The sequence below is a fragment of the Nematolebias whitei genome, chromosome 4 (assembly GCF_014905685.2).
Source record: "Nematolebias whitei isolate Nwh7 chromosome 4, NemWhi1, whole genome shotgun sequence".
NCBI classification, from domain to species: domain Eukaryota; kingdom Metazoa; phylum Chordata; class Actinopteri; order Cyprinodontiformes; family Rivulidae; genus Nematolebias; species Nematolebias whitei.
Window position 1 is genome coordinate 25,379,172 of NC_056501.1, and position 10,264 is coordinate 25,389,435.

The following is a 10,264-nucleotide window of genomic DNA, read 5'->3' on the forward strand; positions in this document are numbered from 1 at the left end:
TCCAAAACATGAACTTTATTCTTCTTGAACCATTGTTTGGTAGAACAACTCGTGTGTTTAGAGTCATTGTCTCGCTGCATGACCCACCTTCTCCTGAGATTCAGTTCATGGACAGATGTTCTGACATTTTCCTTTAGAATTCTCTGATATAAATCAGAATTTATTGTTCCAACAAGGATGGCAAGACGTCCTGGCCCTGATGCAGCAAAACAGGCACAAACCATGATACTACCACCACCATGTTTCACAGATGGGATAAGGTTCTTATGCAGGAATGCAGAGTTTTACTTTCTCCAAACATAAAACTTTCATTAAAACCAAAAAGTTCTATTTTGGTCTCATCCGTCCACAAAACATTCTTCCATCAGCCTTCTGGCTTGTCCACGTGATCTTTAGTAAACTGCAGACGAGCATCAATGTTCTTTTTGGAGAGCAGTGACTTTCTCCTTCAACCCTGCCATTGTTGTTCAGAGTTCTCCTGATGGTGGACTCATGAACATGAACATTAGTCAATGTGAGAGAGACCTTCAGTTGTTAGAAGTTACCCTGGGGTCCTCTGTGACCTCTTGGAGTGATCTTTGTTGGTCCACCACTCCTGGGGAGGTTAACAATGGTCTTGAATTTCTTCCATTTGTACACAATCTGTCTGACTGTGGATTGGTGGAGTCCAAACTGTTTTGAGATGGTTTTTAACCGTTTCCAGCCTGATGAGCATCAACAACTCTTTTTCAGAGTTCCTCAGAAATTTTCTTTGTTCCTACCATGATCCACTTCCACAAACATGTCATGAAGATCAGACTTTAATAGATCCTGTTCTTTAAATCAAACAGGGTGCCCACTCACACCTGATCATCATCCCAATGATTGAAAACACCTGACTCTTAATTTCACATTCAAATTAACTGCTAATCCTAGAGGTTCACATACTTTTGCCACTTACAAAAAAGTAATATTGGATCATTTTCCTCAATAAATAAATTACCAAGTATAATATTTTTGTCTAATTTGTTTAACTGGGTTCTCTTTATCTACTTTTAGGACTTGTGTAAAAATACGATGATGTTTTAGGTCATATTTATGCAGAAATATAGAAAATTATGAAGGCTTCACAAACTTTCAAGCACCACTGTACGTTCTCTTTGTAAGGTTTCAGCTATAACGCTGCATAATAACAAATGCAGTTAGCCATGCTCTTAAGATAAGCTAAAGCATTTATTTGTTGATGTGACCCAAAGAGGATGGAATGAATGCAGGGGTTCTGCATCATTTTCCTTTTCTCAAATGCGGCTCTCGTGGTTTCTGACAAAGACAGACGACTGAACAATGTCAATATCATTCGATTTTAAGGAAATAAAAAGATGGGGAAAATGTTAAATGATCAAAGAAAATGTAAGTTGGCAATCAACAATGACTGCATTTGATGTTTGACACAAAATATTGGACTGAAACAGAACAGGCAGCTTATTTACCCTCTCCTCAAAGGTTCTCAGTTGGTTGTCTACATTTCTTGAACGATACTGCTGCTTTTAGCCTCATACTGATGGAGTAGTGTTTGTATTCACATTGCCTCGAATGTCCTTCGTCTTTGTCATAGGCTGTGGTTTTAGAGCAGAACCCAGTGGTGCAGGCAGGACTCGGAGACCAGGTGGTAAAATAAGAAACACTTTAATGATTCAAAATAAAGGAACTGTCGTGGCAGCAAAACTTACTCAGTTACAGAAGCACATAGCAACACTAAGAAACACTAGGGATGCAGGAGGTCTCACCAGAAGATGCCTGGACAACAAATAACACAAAGACCCAGACTTATATACAGACTAAATGAGACAAAACCACAAACACCTGCACAGGACACGCAGGTGACACTGAAAAAGATTAATTACTATAATGGAACACCAGGGGGTGCAGGGGCAGAGAACAGCCACCAGAGGGCACCTGACAATCTTAGCTCTCACTAGAGCTGCTCTTTTTGGTCCGAGCCCCCAGCCAAACCTGACCCAAAATTCAGGTACATATGGGCTCAGGCTTTTGATGCAGTTTTAATTGTGCATGTAGCCCTGCCTGCCCTTTGTTCTTATCACACATTTAAGGATTTGCAATTGACCCACAACAAGTGACATGATGGAGCTAGACAGTATCAAACAAAAGCTATAAACGGGAGAACTCACTCCATGCCACCCACTCTCTGTGGGTGGCATGGAGCCGCAGTTTGTAAAACTGACACTTCTCAGGGAGAAGTTTGACAGATCCAGTCCCGACTGAGGACCTTTCTGGGCCCCAGAAAGGAGAGAGCATGGTTCATATTCTCTCTGTACATGTGTGTATTTTTTCCAGTCCTCCAGTTTTCTCCCACAGACCAACACGATCATTCATGTTAGACTAATTGGTAACTAAATTGTCCTTGAGTGTGAGTGAGAGCAAACATGGTTGTTTGCCTCATCTATTTCTATGTGGTTCTGCGACCTGTCCAGGTTGTACCCCGTCTCTCACAAAGTGACTGCTGGACATGGGCACCACTGACACCAACAACACCTGAAACGTGGAATTTAAAAAGTGGGTAAAGATGAACTATTTTGCGTAGGTATGGTGGTACAGAGGGAAGATGACGACACCTAACAATGTTGTGGAGAAACTCAATGACATTATTCCATTCGTCATGGTATGATGAGACTTAGGGTCTGTCTTCAAGTCACCTCTGATAATAGTTCAAAGGACCTTGACAGCACAGCCATGCAATCATGGCACATTTCCTGTCTTATCCACACTGATACTGTGTTTCAACAAGACAATACCCTTTCACATGCTATATATCTCTATCAGCTGTCTGAGTCAACCTGAGGTCCTTCCATGGTCAGCCAGGTTCCCAAATCATGCGTGGGGACAGCTCATATATTAACACAGAGCCCATACTGATTTGGATTGCAGCTGTGCCGACTTGCTGCAGAAGAGGGTGCAGTGAATGTATGACTCTGATCACAACTTGTATCCAAGCCCAACAAAGCTCACTGCCCTACTGACATGAGACCAGCCGTGTGCCCATACTGCCAATTTTGTTTTCTCCTTAATCTGATATTGTGTTTATTGTAATGCAGTCACATGACCTTGTAAATCAGTTTATGTCTATCACCATGTCTTGGTGTTTAACTTATTTTTTTCCAAAAAACAAGTATCTTCCTGCACTTGTCTAGTACTCTTTTCTTTCATTTAATTTAATGGGCCAACCACAATATTAACAACTCCCATTCTTTGTTGGAATGCGTTAAAAGAAAAAGTTTTAAGCTTCGGAAAAAAGAGAGATTTGAAGATCTGTTTGGGTTTTGATTTTTTTGTTTTTAACAAGAAAGAAATCTGGGCAGCACGGTGGCGCAACTGGTAGAGCTGCTGCCTCTCAGCGAGCAGGTCCCTGGTTCAAACCCCGGTCCAGGGGCCTTTCTGGGTGGAGTTTGCATGTTCTCTCCGTGCATGCGTGGGTTTTCTCCGGGTACTCCGGTTTCCTCCCACAGTCCAAAAACATGCATGTTAGGCTGATTGGTAACTCTAAATTGTCCCTAGGTGTGAGTGAGAGAGTGAATGGTTGTTTGTCTTGTTTGTCTCTATGTGTCCCTGTGATGGACTTGCGACCCGTCCAGGGTGTACCCCGCCCCTCGCACAGTGATTGCTGGACATGGGCACCAGCGACCCCCGTGACCCAAAATGGAATAAGCGGGTAAAGAAAATGGATGGATGGATGAAGAAAGAAATCTGTATTCAAGGCAGCTCTAATATGAAGCAGATGAAACTTTTTTGATTTTATCTGATGCTTTCTTCGCCCTCTCATTATATAAACATAACATTAATTATGATAATATACTCATTAAAAATGCCACAAATGACTAAATGCTTTAATTAAGGTTTTACTGCTTCTCATATGAGCTGGAATAAAAGTACTTACTGCTTGGTTATTTCTGCCAAATTAAATTTTGTCCTTTGTGACACAGCTGAGACTTCAGGCCCATAGGGTTAATAAGTGAAAGGTCAGCCCTGCATTCCCCGAGGCCTGGTGGGCTACCGGCACTGGAAACAGAGCAGGTGTCTGCTCGGCCATCATTCTCTTGTAGCGACCACATCACTATTCTCATCCACCCACCAACTTTCCATCCGCCAGAGCTTCGACAGGCATACTAGAGCTGTAGTCATAGCAACAGAAAGGCCTACCGATGCCCTTGGGGCTCATTTCTTGACAGTATTCCTCGGTGTCTTCTCTCAGCGAAAGGTTGGTCTTTGTGCCGAATAGCTGTTTGTCTTTGCAGACATGTAAGCATGCTGTGTCCGCCAGCTACTTCATTACTCTCCCATCTGTTAGGTTCTACCTAATCACTTGTAGTGAATGCTAAAACTGACCCTTAAAGTATGAGGAGCTCTCAAAGCTGTAAGTTCCACCACAAAAAGTGAACAGAGGAAGCAAACAGTCAGACTGGTGGCAGCTTCAGCTTCTTTTCAGTTCGAGTTATGTCTCCGTGGGGTCACTGTCCCCTTACTGAAGTCCCAAATCTGACCTTCTCTGAACTCAAGAAGAGGTTAGGAGGTATCTTCAAATCCACATACATCCCTCACAAACCACCAGCCAGGAATTTGCTTCCAGGAACAGATGGTGAAAGGGGAATGACATTAGGACGAAGCAATGAGATGAATAGGAAAGATGATCTCTACCAGAAACTTTAGGGACAATCAAAAATGTAATTATTTCTTAGAGGCTGAACAAGCAAAAGCATTTCTCTCTGCTGTGCACCTTTGATACAGACATATTGTGTCTTTTTAAGCCACTTGAATGCAAAAGCTTTCATTCAGATCTAGCTTTTTTTATTTGTCGATTCAAAGCATGTGGAATGTAATGGATTTTTAAGTTATGAACTGAGTTCAAAATGAAGCCTATCTATGACAGATCAAAGCTCTTCTGATACTCTGACACAAGGTAGAGATCAGTAATGCATCACTGGAATTAGAAATAGGCCCCATTCCCCTATAAGCCTCTGTTATCATGTGCGACAACTGACAAGAATATAAATCTAAAGTATTGACTATTGTGACCAACCCTCCCTCCTTTGCCGACACTTTATACTCTGACTGTGGCTCTCAGAAAGATATTTGCTCTCAACAATGTAACTCTGCATAATAATCCCGAGCTGTACTGTTATGCTCTTTGTCTGCATCTGGCTTTTTTTTCCTCCCAGCCCATCTGCACCATTAACATCACAATCAGTGTCTTATCTTGAGTCAGCAATCACAACAGCATAAATATCTGGCTGGCTCGTTCTTTCACACAATGATTTCCATTTTTCTGCCCAAAAAACAAAAACCCACATGTACACACACACACACACACTCGTTCAGTGATCTTGCCTTCGCGGCCGCCCACGCAGGCATCTGTAAAAGAGCATGTGTGGTTCACAGCGTTCGTGTCCACACGGGCAGAAGGTGTCAGGCTTCCGAGACCGTAATGTGCTACATCCTTTGTGTGGATTGTGTTAGAAAGTTGATAATTGCATTTTTCTGTAGGCATGCCGCAAATACCAGACACTTTTAGCAAATATATTTCAACATAAATGTCTATGCTTGAGTATTTTGAACTGTATATAAAGAGAACGAGGATTTTAGGAAACTTGGAATTTCACGGTTCGAGAAGCTCCACATCTCACTGATTTTTTTTTTTGTCTTTTCATTTTGCTTTTATTTCTCTTGGTCAGGTGAATGATTGCGAAACAGAGAGAAGCCTTTGCAGTGCAGACCTGTCCCATGTTGCTCCCTACTCTCAGGGAATGGCAAAGGTCCAGGATGGACAAACGAACGCTTGTGACAGGTACACAATGCTTACAGATATTGGTACATTCACACTCAAAACAAACATTTGTTCCATGCGGGGACAAAACCAAAGTAGACTGCTGCTATCCTAAAACAGCTCCAGTCTCAAAATTATTATTTATTTATTTATTTATTTATTCATTTTATAATAATAAGAATACATATCAATTTACATGTATGTAATTTGAAAACAAAAATAAAATGAAAGGCAGCAGATGAAGATAAAATCTTATCTTAAGTCTGCTCCTTATTTATCTAATAAACAATTTAAACAAACATTTACTGTAAGTAACAAAAACAAATAAATAACTCGCTTAATTTTTCAATTAACAAACATTTTCAATGAATTACATTCATATATTTTTTTTTTAACAATTTGATTTTTACCAGTTTCTTAAATACCAAGATTGATTTGGCTTCCTTAATATCTGTCTCTAAGTCATTCCATAAACCAACACCCTGAATTAAGGTAGATCTTCCCTTTAAACGAGTTCTGAACTGCGGTTTAACAAAAACATCTTTCCCCTTAAGATTGTAACAGCTTGATCTTTTCACGAAATACATTTGAATATTAGAAGGTAGTGTATTTGTATGAGCTCCATACATAAGTGACAAAATGTTGTAATCCACCAACTCATAGAATTTCAACAGTTTCATTTGATTAAATAAAATACTTGATGGATGATAATAATGTTTTCTTGTGATAATTCTTACAACTCTTTTCTGCAATATAAAAATAGGCTTTGTAATTGATTTACACGCTTTTCCCCAAACATTAACACAATAAACCAAGTGTGGAACAACAATTGTATTATACAACAAAAACAATGCTTTATCATTGCTTTATCCAGGGGCGGACTGGGACAATAATCCAGGCCGGGAATTTCGATACCATCCCAGGCCACCACCACCTGATTAACGCAAACCACCAAGACTGAGTTCAATTGAGCGCACTTTGAATGCATGTTGTTTGCACACGTCTAAAAAGCCATCCATAATTTCCCATCTATTCATTTTCACTTATTGACTATTTATATGTATTGGCTATTCATATAACAAAAAAAAAGTTCTTAATCTCAACGGAACTTTACCTGGTAAAATAAAGTTTAAATAAAATATTGTAATACAAGGATTTTAATATTCAGATAATTTATTGGAGTAATGAAGGGTATACACAAAATATCCTCAATAATCCAGGTAGAAAATCTAAAAAAGTTAAGTCAGGTCCTCTGGACAGATTAAAAAAAAAAAAAACTTGTTGAAACGTTTAGTCTTTAATCCAAAAGACTGTCAGTTTGAGAAGCTGCAACAAACAGTTTCAAATAGTCTCTTTTCATAGTGGATCAACCAGTTTGTTGCTGACATCCAGAACTAGCTGTTAACATGATAAAGGAGGACCATCATCAGCCTAACAATGGATCGTTAGTGCTCTAGGCTGTTTGCTATTCACAGGGGGCTGAGAGATACCAGCAATAACAGCATTGTAAGAGGGCTACAGTTGGACACAGAGGCCTCTGTCCCTGTTTAATGATGGATGAGTTCTCATCACAAAGATGGCTTCCTTTACTCCTCTCTCAAACCAACACTTCTCTCTATCAAGGATGAGCACATCTTCATCCCTGAAAGTGACTGCTGGCCTGCAGATGAGTGTAAACCACAGAGTTCTCCTGGCCTGATGATGTTGCTCTTTGGCCCAGCACAGAAGAGCAACATCTTCAGGCCAAGACTCGGCAGTTTACACTCATCTGCAGGCCAGCAGTCACTTTCAGGGATGAAGATGTGCACATCCTTGATAGAGAGGAACTATGGTTTAAGAGAGGAGTAAAGGAAGCCATCTTTGTGAAAAGAAACCATTGTTAGGGGTTGTTAGGCTGCAGGTCTTCCTTATGTTAACAGCTAGTTCTGGATGTTAACAACAAACTGGTTGATCCACTATGAGAAGAGGCTATTTGAAACTGAGCTTGTTGCAACTCCTCAGACTGAACTTAGTTTTTTGGATTAAAGACAAAAGTTTCAACAAGTTTTTTTTTTATTTGTCCAGAGGACCTGACTTAACTTTTTTAGATACAAAAAAATCTGAATTCCTAGACATTTCAACATTAAACTTTTTTCAGATCCTAACCCATATTATAAAATTTGCAATATTCTTTGTAAAAACTTAAAAACATTTGTTATATTAAGTCAGTTTTGGCCCACTTAGGTCCCTCAAAGTGAAGCTAGCATGTGGATATTAAGCTGTGCTGATAAACTGTGCCAGAGTTCAATTTTTTCAACACAAGTGTTTCTCTTACCTGCTCCATTACGAACAAACATTAATTTATAGCACTTAGCAGCATCCGCGGCCAGAGCTTATCTCTTTTTTATCCTCTCTCTCTGCTCCACCTTTCCTCGCTGTTGCTCCATTCTACAACTCAGAGACGCACGCACCGCGCGCCAACACCGTCGGGAGCGCGAGTCCTAGGGCGGGGAGGGGGGCGGGTGCAATGTGTGTGTGTGTGTCTCTGCTCTGTGAGTGACACACAGAAAAGGAAGGGAGGGGGCCGGCCCGGCCGGGGGATGTGCCAGGCTTTCTCCATCGCTGCAGTGCAGCGTGAGACCTGAGCCCAGGCAAAAGTGAATTGTTTATTTAAAATAATAAAGTCCGTGCGACCCGAACCGAGCCTTTAGTCCCGTTCCTCGGCAACCAGGCCACCGGGAATTGTCCCGACGCTCCCGATGGCCAGTCCGCCTCTGGCTTTATCAAAATGCTTACAGCAGTTTCTGCAAATGTTATTTTATAAACTGTTGTCAATTTACACCAAAGAATCTGCTGCTATCAACATTTGCACTTGCAAATAACCATAGAAGTATGAAAAAAACCTTGTCATGCAAACTGAGGGAAAGTTAAAGGTTTCTAAAATGACATAAACCATTTTTTTATTTGAGATGAAATAGGTTTATTTTAAAGTGGTAATCCATTTTGGTGTTGGCCCTGCTCTGACTAGCCATCAGCTCATAAATTCAGTCAGAATTCAACTTGAGCTTTTTACAGGGGAACTGCATTTTTTTATGTTCAAAAGTTGTTGGTTTTTTGTTTGTTTGTTTGTTTTTGTTCTTTTTTTTTTTTCTTTTTTTTTTTGTCGCTTCAGCCTTGCAGCTACACAGAAAGAGTGTTTTCAGAGTCACAGAACTGTATTGTTTTTATGGCTTCCAGAGTAGAAAAAAATCTTGAAAGCCCAACCTTGCCATTGTGTGTAGGCAGCTAAAATACAACCTTTTAAATAAAGTGATGTCATAGCCCCATAGCCTAACCTAAAACTCATTCATTCAACCTTTACTTATAGTCTCACTGAGTCATAAGGACTCATTTTCAAGAGAGACCTGTTTTAGACAAAACTACAAATAAGGTACACACAACAATAAACAACAATTAGAAAGAGATTGAACAGACATGACTTCCTTGGAAGAGTTACAGGGTAAACATAAAATAAAAAAGCATGGCAGCACAATATAAGTTTGTAAAAGTTTCATCAGAATGAAGTATAAGAGTTCTGGAACAATGTATTTTGGGTTGATGAGACTAAACTAGACAGAGTAACAAAATAGGGATGTTGGTTTGGGCTACTTGCTCTCATTACGGTAAGTTGACCATGAACTCCTCAGTTGACCAAAGGTTTTTGGAGTCAAATGTGAGGTCATCTATCCAACAGCTAAAGTATAAACCAAACTGGGTCATGATGCAAAAGGTCAAAAGCCTATCAGGTTAACACCCATAATGGCACACTCCAAGGTTGCATTAGTGTTGCTGATGGTACAGATCCCAGTCGCTCACGTACAGTTAGACCTTTGTATACTGCATTACTTCAGTTAATAGACAAAGCTGCTGGACAAGAACATTTACCACATACTTGACTAACAACAAAGAAGTAAAATAAATGGCTGAGGGAATTAAAACTTTAGCTTTGGTATTTGCACTTTGTGCCCAGTGTGCAAGCTTTATGCACATGATGCGCGTCTTGTTTCCTGCTTTTTGTGTATTTCTGTGGCAGCGTTACAGCACCACATACTGGCCTGGCATAATTAGCACAGTGTTTTGGGTTGTGTTCTGTTTTTATGTGAATGAAGGCATTTCTAGAACTCGCACCATGTTTACAAGGGTGTTTATAGAAACTGTAGAGAAATATTGTTTTAGAAAAACTGTTTTTTCATGTGGATATATCTCTATTTCTATAACTGAAGGCCTTTAATTTGCTTTTTGGCAAACAAGATATTAATTGTCTATAAGCTTTCCAGTGAACCTCTGAAATACAGCTTTATTTTGTGGGTCCTCTACAGCACTGACATGTTAGAGGAGAGCCAGGATGGTATGGACAGTGGTACCTTAAGTCCTCCTTCAGCTCGACAGGTCACCATCAAGAGGCACCCAACTCAAGGCTTTGGCTTCATT